At 46.6% G+C, this 14,672-nt stretch overlaps 1 pseudogene; it reads left to right on the top strand.

Moving 5' to 3' along the window:
- LOC137671515 (E3 ubiquitin-protein ligase RBBP6-like) overlaps positions 1-13,938 on the top strand; it is a 32,145-nt pseudogene extending 18,207 nt beyond the window's left edge.
- The last annotated feature ends 734 nt before the right edge of the window (positions 13,939-14,672 follow it).

Raw genomic sequence — 14,672 nt, 5'->3', positions numbered from 1 at the left:
AAAGCTGAAAGGGAAGAAAATATTAATTTGCATCTCCTTAAGTGAGGCTAAATTGAATAAGGCTAAATTTACTCCTCAAGTACATTTTCTGTTGTTACAGAAGCTTACAACTCTTTAGAGAGAATCTGGTAAATTCAGGTCACACTTGTGTTGAACATGATTCCCTCACTTTCAAATTCAGTGTTAACACTGAAGTACTTGAAATACAGATACTCTGAGTTACCAATCATTAGTGTCAGTGTTTAATGTGATGTGTTCATATACCAGTGTGTTGACTTATTTTAGGATTGATAGCATTTACAGGAATACACAAGTAATTTTACTCTGTGGAGGCTTTTGTTCACATAGCTACTGAAGTTTCATATTAGCTTTTTGTAACCGTTTTTCTGCGTCTAGGCTGTGAATGACTTCAGGAATGGAACTGGCCACACAAAAAGGCTCCATAAGCAGATTCAGCAGCAGCTGCCACCGCCACCACCTCCAGCACCACTCATGACTGTTACACCTCCTGCTGCTCTGGTGACTGCCGCTGAGCTTCCTAAATCTTCCTCTCTGGCAATCAGCAGCTTTTTGCAAGAGAAGGTAAGTTTTATTTCAACATATGCAGTGATTTCTGTATTTTAGTAGAGCCTTTCTTTCCAACTGTTTGCGTTTATTCACAAGGGCTATCAGGTTCCTGGACTAAGACAACGAGCATCACCAAGTCTGCTGGGCCCGCAAGGACAATCAACACCCGCAACTGGTAAGTAACTATAACTTTAGACTAATTTGTTTAAAAACACCTGCAACTGGTAAGTAACTATAATTTTAGACTAATTTGTTTAAAAAAATTATCTTCAGGTAAACTGAATGGGATTTTTTTTTTTCTTCTTCCTCTCCCCACTCCAAAAGGTCATCCAATGACAGCCAGTACCATTCGCTCAGTAGGTGGCAGAGCAGGCTGGGAATTGTAAGTATTCTACAGAAAGTCAGTATACTCCTTCTTGCTACCTGTTAAATGGGGCCGTAGCACATAACTTGCACAAAAGCTGATTGAGAATGAAATAAGTATGCACAGATAGTTGTGGAGAGTACAAGTGGTAATGAATTTTTAAATGGCTTAATTTGAATTGGCTTTAAGAAAGGGGATTTAAAACTCCAGCACATGATTGAAAAGAGGACTCTGAAAAATGAACACTGTTTGAGGAAACCATAATTTGCGGGCAGGAAGGTGCGGTCTCCCCCCCGTCAGGGCAAGAGGACAGTCCAGGAATGGTTTCCACTCGGCGGGGCCCTAAGTCCTCTGCAGGTGCCAGAAAGGACATGGCAACACAAACGGACCTGCCGCGGAAGCATGCGGAGGTGCAGGTGTCAGGCTGCAGGGAGTGCCAGAGCCTGGCCCTGGCACTCAAGGGTAACGGAGACCTCGTTTGTGTGAGGTGTGAACAGGTCGACGACCTGATCTCCTTGGTGGCGCAACTCAAGGAGGAGGTGGAAAGGTTAAGGAGCACAAGAGCATCCCAGGAAGAGGTTGGCAGGCAGTGCTGTTCCCTGCCTGTTCTGGGGAAAACGGACGGGCCTAATGCTCCCCAGGAAGTGGAGGATCCTCTTCCTCCTCCACAAGGAGCAGGAGGAGACCTAGGGGATGGGGGGGAATGGAGGTAGGTCCCTGCTCGGGGCGGTAGGCGAATCCCATCCCGACCTTCCTCCCCTCCCTGCGTCCCCCTGAAGAATAGGTATGAGGTGTTGGAGCCTGAGCGTCTTCCTGAGTGTCAGGAAGACACAAATCTAGGTGAAGGACATTCTAAGGGGCTACGTAAACAGAAGCAACAAACTAAGAGGGTTGCAACCAGCTCCAAAAAGGAGAAAAGTAATTGTTATAGGTGACTCCCTGCAAAGGGGAACGGAGGGCCCCATATGCAGGCCAGACCCAGCTCACAGGGAAGTCTGCTGCCTCCCTGGGGCTCAGGTAAGGGATGTTGGCAGGAGGATTCCTCAACTGGTGAGGCCCTCTGACTACTACCCACTATTAGTATTCCAGGTGGGTAAGGATGAGGTTGAAGGGAGAAGTCCCAGGGCAATCAAAAGGGACTTCGGGGCCCTGGGGCGTTTGGTAAAGGGAGTAGGTGCACAGGTTATATTCTCTTCAGTTCCTTCGGTGTTGGGTGGAAATAGGGAAAGGACTAGGAAAATACAACAGATTAATATGTGGCTAAGAGACTGGTGCCATAGGTGGGATTTTGGGTTCTTTGACCACGGGGCGGCTTTCATGGCACTGGGCCTGCTTATGCTGGATGGGGAACTGTCAGGTTCCGGATTAAGATGTGCCTTATTATGAAATCTGGAAATTAAATGCAGTCAGTCCTGAGAAGGACCCGCCTGATTAGTAACTCCAATGCAGTCAGTCCACGTGGGACCTGCCTGGTTCAATGCAGTCAGTCCACGTGGGACCCGCCTGATTAATCACCTGGTATAAATCACCTGGTATGCTTTACCTGCCTGCAGGTAAAGCACCCCCAAAATCCTGACCAGAAATAAAATAGATTCGTGATCCTTGAGTTCGGACAAAGCACAACCTAGGCACGGTATCAATAAACTTAACTTTGACTTTATTAAGTCCAACACTGAGGCAACTTAGTGAGCAAGGAAGGGAGAGAGAGAGGTAAAAGTAAGAGGAAAAGAGATCAGTTGAGAGGGAAAGGATAGTCACCACCCTGGATCCCGCGGCGTCCCGTGCGTCCTTTGTTGATTCTTGGCAGTCGGGTGTGGGCGTGCGCGTGGTGGGGCGAACCGGCCTCTTTTATAGAGAATTTTTGCAGAGTCACGTGACATGCGGCCGCCAGTCACAGTTCGCACCACTCACAGGCCCAAGGGCGGGACAGGTCCGGTTCCCGCGCCGTAGGATTGGCCCATTGCCAGGCTGTCGCCCGATATCCCGGATGGGTCTCTCCGGAGGGGGTGCAGGGCTGCAGGGCGGAGACGTCAGTCACCCCTAGTCGGCGCCTAACTTCTTGCCTCACAAAATGTCGTCAAGGTCAGGTAGTCCTGTACCCCAGAAGATGGCGTCTGAGCACGTGGGATAGGACGGTTTCTGAGACAATGCTGAAAAAAAAAGGGGGACAAGGAACAGATCCCCACACCACCCCGTGGCTCAGAAATCGTCGATGTCACTGGTTCGATTCCAGGGGGTGGAGAAAGGTAAGGACAGAAAAAGATAAGAAGTTAAAAGAAGGAAAAGGGAAGAGAAAAGCATACAAGGAAATAAAGATAAGTCCAATGACTTGTGATTGGTATCATTCTAATAAACAGAATGAGACACCTCTTCTTCTTTACAGAAGTCTAACAACAACAATATACAAACAACTTTTGATAAAATTATAGTGCAGTTATAGCATGTCGTAAACAAAATGAGGAAAGAGTTATATAATGTAACCACATTTCCATTATCATCAATTTTCAAGAAACAATTAGAGTCATTTAATTTTGCACAAACTCCTCCTTCTGCTAGCAGGTAATCGAGAACCAGCCAATGTTGATTGGTTCTTGAGCACCACTGTTTGGTTCATTGGTGTTCCAGGTTGCGGGTCCATAATACTCAATAATTTGTCGGGGATCATATAATTTGATTCCCAATTCTTAGCTGTCAATTTTCAGAAGTATGAAGAATGGTGGTCATATCATCCCAATATAACATACCCCAGTCCAATTTTTTGGGAGCATTTTCTATGCATGGTGCCCGCAAATCCAATAATGACCTTTCAAGGTTCGCATCCCATTTGCAAAGGACTTGGCCATGATCTGGCAGGGCGGTAGTCCTTTGACTCAGATGGTTCCCAGGCCAAAGGGGTCCCCTGTCACACCACAGTTAATGCGATTAATTTAATTCCATCACCATTTACATTACCATGCTCCTGCCCATTGTTTCCAAACACAATTTGTACCTAATATTTTCCCAAAGTGAGTGTAATCAGTGGGGGACCAGAAAACCTTCTCCCACCAGGGACTGATTGTAGCACCCTCCCTTTTGGGTGTAACTAATACAATAGCGACCAGGAGGAGGGTATTGTATGGGCCAAGATGAGGGTGATTCTTCTCACAATCCACTCGGGGGCAAGAGGAATGGAGATCCACAGCCAACTTTCCAGACCAAATGGTCTGCCACACACCCAGCAATTAATAAGATTAAAAGCTTGAGCGATCAATTTTCCCAACAAGAAGAACTCATTTTCCCATGTTAAACCGGAGAACAAGGAAGCAAGGTTCTCGCCGGGCCTGCTTTGAACAGTACAGACGAGACAACATACAACTGCCCAAAACAATTTTGTCAATGGTGATAAAGGCATACTGCAAAGATTATTAAAGCTATACAATTTACAACTATACACACAATCAAAACTTCCATTAAATGTTACTTTCTTCTTCTTCTTCTCTGAACTTCTATCTTACAACCTCTAAATGAACAGAAAAAAGAAACTTCTCGGTCCTATTAGTGAAAGGACCAGATGAGGTTTTGGTTAAAATGATGGAACAATCCATCGTGTATTAATTTTATGCTCCTTTCCCAGGGCATCTTTTGCTTTCCAAGCATATTCATTAAACAGGGTAACAAGTACCAGTGGAACTTCTCCCACGGTAGGGAGTTTTACCAGTACTGGTTGTCCTGGATGATGAGATGAATTTATGGGATGATCTGGACCTTTGGGGGCAGGTATAATTGTCAGGGGCTCCAGGTAAAAAGCTGTAATTTTTGGGCTGCCAAATTTTCCCCACCGGTTGTTTACCAAAGTAAGAGCATCCCATAACCGGCTTGCCCATCCTGGGTCATGCGGTTTTAGAAATCACTTTAGTAAACCATTGGTCCTTTCCACTATCCCATTTACTTGGGGGTAGTAGGGAGTGTGGAAAGTCCATTTGATTCCTTCTTCGGTTGCCCAGTCTTGAACCATCTTTACTGTAAAATGTGAACCATTATCCGATGGAATTGATTGAGGTTTTGGGAAAGAACTAAACCATCCTTTTAAGGCTTGGACTGTGTTTGCCCCAGTGGCTCAGGCAAATGCTTCTGCCTGTACCAGTCCTGATATCAGTTCCACTCCCACTAACACATATTGCTTTCCTTCTGATTTGCAGAATGGCCCAATATAATCTATTTGCCAGGTTTCCCACAGTCCTTTTCCACTTTTAATGTGTAAGGGAGGGCTGTCTAGGGGATGTCTGTCGAGTCGGTGGCGGCATAAACTGCACTCAGAAATACATGTTCGACAGTTTTCTCTTGTGACAGGCCAGCCTCGAGCTTGTGCTTCGCAGTAAAGATCTTTGGCTCCTGTGTGTCCTCGTTTGACATTCAGCCACTCCAATAGTCTCTCCCAATTTTCTGTTACTGGTTCATTTTGTAAGGGAGCTAGACAAGACAATTCGTCTGCTTTATTGTTCAATTGGCTAGTTAGATCGTCACTGTTTTGGTGAGAGGCCACCCAGGCTATGGCAAAGTTCCCTCGTGTGGCAATTCTTAAAATGTCTTGCCACTTTTACTTTTGCCATACCGGTATCCGGTTGACTTCCCACCCATTTTTCTCCCAGAAAGGAAGCCACTCAGTGCACCCCTTGAAGACAGCAAAAGAATCAGTATAGATATAGACAGGAGAAGAAGATTGAGCCTCATGTTGGAAAACACTCCAAACAGCAATTAATTCACCCACTTGTGCACTACCTTCACCTTCTGTTATGATTTTCTCATCAGTCTGGACTTGTAAGGCAGCGGCTCGATACTTCCACACTTTTCCCTCGCGTTTGGTTGAGGCATCAGTGAACCAGGCATTCGGTAGTTGCTTGGAAAAAGGAGGCGCTACTTGTATGACAGGAGGTGGGAGGTTATTCTCACGATCTGGAGAGAACTCCTCCTGTATATCTAGTTTTTTAGGTATGCCTTCTGATACGTTAAAGATGCCACAATAATGTTTAATTTGTGCATACCATTTCCACACAGATGCTCGTTGTGCCACCCCGTCAAGGGAAGGGGTCCATGCTAAAATTGGTTTTATTACCTTAAAGGGGCCTCTGAGAATGATTGATTGTTGACCAATAGTAAGCTCAGCCTCTCGTAGTGCTAGGCTTACCACAAACAGTCCTATTATCCACAACGCTTTCCTTCGAGATGTACAATCTCTCTTTAAATTCACCAGGTTTGGGGGAGAGGGCCTCACCAGAGGAAACTTCGCCTCTGTACGCCTCACATTTTTAGGTTCTGGTTTCACTGGACTATGTTTCCACCCATAGTTAATCAATTCTTGAGCTACTTCCCCCCACGTCCACACTTTTTGTCATGGGATATAGCGATACGGGGTTACAGCTCTGGTTAAAGCAGCTGTCACCCGTGCACTCTGAGGGGTATTTCTGATAGTGCCTTGCAATTGAATTCCTAAGGGTTTCAATGAATCAGGCAAACCTCTAATGAGGGGAGTCATCCTCTCAGGATCTACCGGTATCATCATTGGGAATTCCTGCCTAAGCTTCAATTCCCGATCATACATCATCTGCAAACAAGCCGCCTTGTGCACATTCTCCACAAGCTGATCCACCGAGCCTGTAAGTGCAAGAGGATCTCCCCTTTCCAAGGGATTTAAACCTCCAGCCCAATAAGCTGCTCGCTGGGTGAGAGACCAAGGGGCTCTATGATCACCAGTAGTCAAAAACACTCCAGGTCCCCAATATCCCTCAGCTTCTCTTTCACTCAACAGAATCTGATCTCCACCAGTTAACGACACTCTCCACACATACTCTGTCTCTGACTCCTTTGGACTGCGTGAATATTCTTTTTTCAACTTAGCCAATTCAGTTCCTGTATATGGCACCTCCTTAGTAACCATCTTAGGGTTATTGTCCTCACTATCCTCATAAGCATATTCTACCTTGACCAGCGGTCGAAGGGGTTGCGGAGGACCCTGTGGTAAATCATATCGTGTCCTCGCTTCCTCTGGTTCTCCACTGGGGTACAAACCATCCCCTTTGTGATAATCACCATGAGACGGGGCTGCATCAGTTCCCTGTTGATGATTCCGTCGCCCCCTGCAGTCACAAGCAAGTAACTTTTCTACAAAAGCCTCCTGCAAACACCTTACATTCTCTTGTTCATTCCCTACTTCATCTTGCAGAGTTTTAACCTGTTCCTCCAATTCACAGTTGTTTTCCTCTAAATCTGCCACCCGCTCTTGCAACAACTGCACCAAAAGCGTTAGTGCCTGCGGCGTCTGTGCCGGGTCTTCTAACTCCTGATTTTGCGTTTCACCAAATGCACTCAGAATTGCGCCCATTCTCTCTAAGCTATTGATACCTTCCGAAACTCAAGGATCCTGTCCGTGACGCCAATTTAAAATGTCAGGTTCCGGATTAAGATCTGCCTTATTAGTAAAACTAGAATTTAAATGCAGTCAGTCCTGAGAAGGACCTGCCATATTAGTAAATCTAGAAATTAAATGCAGTCAGTCCTGAGAAGGACCCGCCTGATTAGTAAAAAAAGTAAATCTAGAAATTAAATGCAGTCAGTCCTGAGAAGGACCCGCCTGATTAGTAACTCCAATGCAGTCAGTCCACGTGGGACCTGCCTGGTTCAATGCAGTCAGTCCACGTGGGACCCGCCTGATTAATCACCTGGTATAAATCACCTGGTATGCTTTACCTGCCTGCAGGTAAAGCACCCCCAAAATCCTGACCAGAAATAAAATAGATTTGTGATCCTTGAGTTCGGACAAAGCACAACCGAGGCACAGTATCAATAAACTTAACTTTGACATTATTAAGTCCAACACTGAGGCAACTTAGTGAGCAAGGAAGGGAGAAAGAGAGAAGTAAAAGTAAGAGGGGAAAAGAGATCAGTTGAGAGGGAAATTATAGTCACCACCCTAGATCCCGCGGCGTCCCGTGCGTCCTTTGTTGATTCTTGGCAGTCGGGTGTGGGCGCGCGCGTGGTGGGGCAAACCGGCCTCTTTTATAGAGAATTTTTGCAGAGTCACGTGACGTGCAGCCGCCAGTCACAGTTCGCACCACTCACGGGCCCGAGGGCGGGACAGGTACGGTTCCTGCGCCGTAGGATTGGCCCATTGCCAGGCTGTCGCCTGATATCCCGGATGGGTCTCTCCGGAGGGGCTGCAGGGCTGCAGGGTGGAGATGTCAGTCACCCCTAGTCAGTGCCTAGCTTCTTGCCTCACAAAATGTCATCAAGGTCAGGTAGTCCTGTACCCCAGAAGATGGCGTCTGAGCACGTGGGATAGGACGGTTTCTGAGACAATGGCGAAAAAAAAAAGGGGGACAAGGAACAGATCCCCACAGGAACAGCTGAGTCAGAAGGGGAAAATGCTTATGGCCCAGAAGTTGGCAGGGCTGATCAAGAGGTCTTTAAACTAGGTTCGATGGGGGATAGGGATAAGACCAGGGCAACTGCAAATGAACCTAGGGGCGACAGTCCTGCGTCGGGGGCAAGGCCGCTAGCCCAGCTGAAGTGTGTTTACACCAATGCACGCAGTATGGGCAACAAACAGGAAGAGCTAGAAGCCACTGTACAGCAGGAAGGTTATGATGTGGTTGCCATCACAGAAACGTGGTGGGATGACTCTCATGACTGGAGTACTGCTATGGATGGCTATAGGCTCTTTAAGAGGGACAGGTGAAGCAGGAGAGGTGGTGGGGTAGCGCTGTATGTTAGGGAGTGCTTGGACTGTGTCAAAATTGAGGAAGATGGTGAGGATGACAAGGTTGAATGTCTATGGGTAAAGATCAGGGGGAAGGTCGGCAGGGCGGACATTACGGTGGGAGTCTGTTATAGACCACCCAACCAGGACGAGCAGGTGGACGAGGTGTTTTACAAGCGGCTGTCAGAAGCCGCCCGGTCTCCGGCCCTTGTACTCGTTGGTGACTTCAACTTGCCGGATGTCTGCTGGAAATACAGCATGGCAAAGAGGAAGCAATCTAGGAGGTTCCTAGAATGTGTGGAGGACAACTTCCTCATGCAAGTGGTAAATGAGCCCACTAGAGGAGGGGCCATGCTTGACCTGTTGTTTGTGAACAGGGAGGGACTAGTGGGAGATGTGAGGGTCGGTGGCCGTCTTGGGAATAGTGACCATGAAATGTTAGAGTTTTCGATAGTGGGGGAAGTAAGGAGCGGCAAGAGCAGAACTTCTGCCTTAGATTTCCACAGGGCAGACTTTAGCTTGTTTAAGAGGTTGGTGGACAGAGTCCCCTGGGAGTCGGTGCTGAAGGGCAAAGGAGTCCAGGAAGGCTGGACGTGCTTTAAAAAGGAATTGCTAAATATTCAGGAGCAGGCTGTCCCGGTGTGTAAGAAGACAAGCCGTCGGGGAAAAAGACCAGCCTACTTAAACAGAGAACTTAGGCTAGAACTTAGGGAAAAAAAAGAGAGCCTATTTGCTCTGGAAGAAGGGTCAGGTAACTTGGGAGGTCTATAAGGACGTTGCCAGGTCATGTAGGGAGAAGATTAGAAGGGTCAAAGCTCAATTAGAGCTCGATTTGGCTGCTACGGTCAAAGATAACAAAAAAAGCTTTTACAAATACATCAACAGCAAAAGGAGGGTCAAGGAGAGCCTCCACCACTTGCTGAATGAGGAGGGTAGTGTAGTGTCAGGGGATGAGGAAAAGGCAGAGGTGCTCAATGCCTTCTTTGCCTCAGTCTTTAATGTCAAGACCGGTTGTCCTCAGGAGACTTGGCCCCCAGAGCCTGAAGTTAGGGACGGGGGGCTGTGTGAACCTCCCATGATCCAGGAGGAGACGGTTAGTGACCTGCTGTGCCAGTTGGACACCCACAAGGCTATGGGCCTGGATGGGATTCACCCCAGAGTAATGAAGGAACTGGCAAACGAACTTGCCAAACCACTCTCTATTACCTACCAGCAGTCCTGGTTAACTGGAGAAGTTCCAGCTGACTGGAAATTAGCAAATGTAACGCCCATCTACAAGAAGGGCCAGAAGGATGATCCAGGGAACTATAGGCCTGTCAGCCTGACCTCGGTGCCAGGCAAGGTGATGGAACAGATCATCCTGAGTGCCATTACACGGCATATGCAGGGCAATCGGGGCATCGGGGACAGCCAACATGGATTCATGAAAGGCAGGTCCTGTTCGACCAACCTGGTCTTCTTCTATGACCAAGTGACCCGCTTAAAAGATGAGGGCAGGGCTGTGGATGTAGTCTATCTAGACTTCAGTAAGGCATTCGACACTGTCTCCCACAGCATCCTCCTGGACAAACTAGCTGCCCGGGGCTTGGATGGGTGGACTCTTAAATGCGTTAAAAACTGGCTGGATGGCCGAGCCCAGAGAGTGGTGGTGAATGGGGCAAAGTCCAACTGGCGGCCGGTCACTAGCGGTGTTCCTCAGGGCTCAGTTCTGGGGCCAGTGCTGTTCAATATCTTTATAGATGATCTAGACGTAGGGATTGAGTGCACCCTCAGTAAATTTGCAGATGACACCAAGCTGGGTGGGAGTGTCGATCTGCTGGAGGGTAGGAAGGCCCTACAGAGGGATTTGGACAGGTTAGACAGATGGGCCGAGACCAACGGCATGAGGTTCAACAAGAACAAGTACCGGGTCTTACACTTGGGCCACAACAACCCCATCCACCTCTACAGGCTGGGGGAAGAGTGGTTAGAAAGTGGCCCGGCGGAAAGAGACCTGGGGGTGCTGATCGACAGCCAACTAAACATGAGCCAGCAGTGTGCCCAGGTGGCCAAGAAGGCCAATGGCATCCTGGCCTCTATTAGGAACAGTGTAGCCAGCCGGTCTAGGGAAGTGATCGTCCCTCTGTACTCGGCACTGGTGAGGCCGCATCTTGAATCCTGTGTCCAGTTCTGGGCCCCGCACTTCAAGAAAGATGTAGAGGTGTTGGAGTGAGTCCAGAGGAGGGCAACCAAGGTGGGAACGGTCTGGAGGGCCTGACCTACAAGGAACAGCTGAGGGAGCTGGGGGTGTTTAGCCTGGAGAAGAGGAGGCTCGGAGGTGACCTTATTGCAGTCTACAACTACCTGAAGGGAGGTTGTAGTGGGAGTTGGCCTCTTCTCCCGGGCAACTAGCGATAGGACAAGAGGACACAGCCTCAAGCTTCGCCAGGGGAGGTTCAGGTTGGACATTAGGAAGAATTTCTTTTCAGAAAGGCTTATTAGACATTGGAATGGGCTGTCCAGGGAGGTGGTGGAGTCACCATCTCTGGATGTGTTTAAGAAAAGACTGGACGTGGCACTTAGTGCCCTGGTCTGGTTGACATGGTGGTGTCAGGGTAATGGTTGGACTCGATGATCCCTGAGGTCTCTTCCAACCTGGTTGATTCTGTGATTCTGTAATTACATATAAAAACTAAATATAACTAAAGGATCAGATGGAAAGCTACCTTTTCGATTACTGGCTGAATAGGGCTGAAGAAGTTGATTTCCCAATAGAAATCGGCCTCCAGCATTCTTTTTTTAACAACTTAGTTGATACTGATTGAGTATCAAATTGTTGGGAAAGTCAACACACTTATGACAATTTTCGATGTCTTCAATTTAATCATACCAGATAGCCAAGCTGCTTTCTCTCAATTGGAGAGAGAGGAGTCTGTTTTATCTATTGTTGCAGTGTCAAGTTAGTCCTTCCTTTTGGTATAGATTTGTTATAGAGGGATTGTAAGGGTGTTTATAAAATCTTAAAGATAATCAAAACAAACCCCAGGATCCATCCCATGGATTGTCTAAGATCTCAAATTCAGTAAGCAAGGAAATAACAATTCAGGGACAAGACCAGGCCGAAGACGTCACCATGAGGCAACAACACAGGAAGCATATGTGGAAGAATTAAAAAGAAGTTGGGGAGAAGATGAGTTAATATCTGTGCAGTACTCTGAAGATCAGAAGGGTCAAGTACTGAAGTATCAGGAAGTGGCAAAGGAGCGGTGGGCACTTGGTACATGGGAGATGGGAGTCTCTTTTAAGCATGGCAGCCTCCTTCCACCGTCGCAAAGCTGAGTATAAGGAGAGAAGAGTGAGGGAACTGTAGGGGGTGAGGATACGGAACGCAAGTCTGAGGATCAAGAAATGAGTTAGTCTCAAATGAAGAGAAAGCAGGGAGAGAAATGCTTAAGCTGAGAACAAGAAGTGCTTGCCACCATGCTCCCACTGCATTCACTTTCCTCTTTAAAATCAGGGCAGAATGTAACAAACAGTGACACATGTTTTGGGGTTTCTTTAGGAGTTCAAATCAAGGACACCCGCACAGTGAGCGTACCCAAAGGACTCAGGCCCCAACACCAGTCTTTGTGCCTGTGCCTCCACCTGCCCTGTATCCTCCACCACCCCACACACTTCCTCTTTCACCAGGGGTACCACCACCACCACTGTTTCCTCCTCAGCTTCCACCTGGTCAGCCTCCATCTGCTGGGTGCCCTGTTCCCCCTCCAGGATATCCCCCAGCTCCTGCAAACATGTCATCAGCTTGGGTACCAACAGCAGTACCAATGGCTCATTCAAATACCATCCCAATGACACAAGCACCTCCTTTATAGAATCATAGAATCACAGAATCATTTAGGTTGGAAAGGACCTTTAAGATCATCGAGTCCAACCATTAACCCATCACTGCCAAGTCCACCACTAACCCATGTCCCTCAGCACCGCATCTACACGTCTTTTAAATCCCTCCAGGGATGGTGACTCAACCACTTCCCTGGGCGGCCTGTTCCACTGCTTGACAACCCTTTGGGGAAGAAATTTTTCCTGATATCCAATCTAAACCTCCCCTGGTGCAACTTGAGGCGCTTTCCTCTTGTCCTATCACTTGTTACTTGGGAAAAGAGACTGACACCCAACCGGCATTTTAAAATTGAGCTTTACTGTCTTCAGGCTAAATCGTGTTGTCTTGATGTTTGATACTGCACCGTAGCCATTAAGACTTGCTCTTTTTGCATCTTACTACAACAAAAATGATATGCACTGCATGTAGTTGCAGAGTAGTGAAAAATGTGTGTGTTCACGTACCAGTAGAGGCCAGTGTACACCACCCTGAATCCATCAATAGCTGTGGTAGTTCATGTGATTGATGTGAGTGGAAATAGACTTACCCTTCCCGTATGTTTCCACACTAACAAAGCAGCAGCTGTCCTGTCTTGTAGGCAGAAACTCTGACATGGTATCAAGTTCTTCAGTTTGCAGTAGCATTATGTCAGCAGCTGAAAGAAGCTTTGACATAAGGATATGGAGAGGAAAAAAAAACCAAACCAAATTTGGGAGGAAAGAAATTCGGGAGAGTGAGTGTTTTGAATTAACTTCATTTATTTTTTTTGTGTTGTGGTTTTCTTCAGGTCCAAGTCTCCCTGCAGTGCTTCATCTTACTCTAGACGTTCGTATACCTGCTCCAAGTCAAGATCAGGTTCTTCTCACACTCGCTGCTACTCTCCATCATTTAGTTGTTCTAATTCTCATGCCTACTCGCAATCGCCATCATATCTAAGAAGAGGCAAAGGGAAGAAGCCATAACTATCGTTCCAGGTCAAGATCACATGGTTATCACCATTCAAGGTCAAGGTCACCCCCATACAGAAGATACCGATCAAGGGCTGAGAATGAAGGATTTCCCAATGCCGAGTTGTTGGAACGTGTGAGAAAGCCAAGACAGCCAGTTACAGCAGAAGATATTAAAAGTGACTCTCTCTTCATGCTCCCAAGGAGAGATGAGGCCACCCTTGGCAGAGAAGAGCAAATGGAAGCAGATTCTCTTGCTTTCAAACTGGTGTCTGGAAAGGAGAAAAAAGAGAAGGATAGGCCAAAAGCAAAAATTGACACGACAAAGTGGAAAGTAGAAGTGGCGTTTCCTCCTCAGAAGGACAATAGACTAAAACAAGCTAAAGCTTCCCAAGAGAAGCTGGACACTGATCGTGAAAAATCTCCTCGAATGGAACCTCCTGTGAAAAAAGTGAAGGAGAAGTAGCCAACCTTAATTTATTTATGTTCTTAATTCATATCTTCTCTTGTAAAGTATTTTTGAACTTGTGCATGCTCTTTATTTTCAAATAAAGCACACAGCACCAATTAGCTTCTCTCTGTGTTTAGCTATAGATGCTAACCTTTCCAGAGCAGACCTACACTGTAAACCCTATTTCTTGTAAAGAGAGCAAGAGAAATCACAAGCAAAGATCTGCCCCAAAACAGTCCAATTCAGGAGGAGCACCAATGACTGCAAATGTGAATTTCAAGTGACTCAGCTGGGCCAACAGTGAGATGTTCAGATAAGCTTACTGCACTGACTGAGACCAAAATCTTAACAGGAATGTATAATTCAATGGGCAGCTTTCTCTCTGGATTTCTTATTTGGGAATTCAGAAGCATTGATTATGCATTCATGTACTGGTTTGGTTTTAGTCGAACACTATTTGTTAATTCTCATTTGGGGATTTGCTCTAATTAGTACTTTGACAGTGCTGTTAATTCTACTTTGATTGAGTTTGTAATGGCTTTAATCTTAGTAATACAAGTCACTTTTTTTTTACAATTAATTAAACTATTAAGACATGATTTCAAACAATAATCAACCTACGACAGAAAGAAACCTGATTTGGTATGTTTTTAATTAGATGTGTTGTCTATTAGAAGCCATGTAATATACCTGTTGAGTAATACGCCATGTTGAGTACCTTGGGATAAAGCCCTAGAGGGAAGAGGGGT

Source organism: Nyctibius grandis, chromosome 17, assembly GCF_013368605.1.
Source record: "Nyctibius grandis isolate bNycGra1 chromosome 17, bNycGra1.pri, whole genome shotgun sequence".
In the NCBI taxonomy this organism is placed as follows: domain Eukaryota; kingdom Metazoa; phylum Chordata; class Aves; order Nyctibiiformes; family Nyctibiidae; genus Nyctibius; species Nyctibius grandis.
This window is presented reverse-complemented; position numbering and strand designations above follow the sequence as displayed.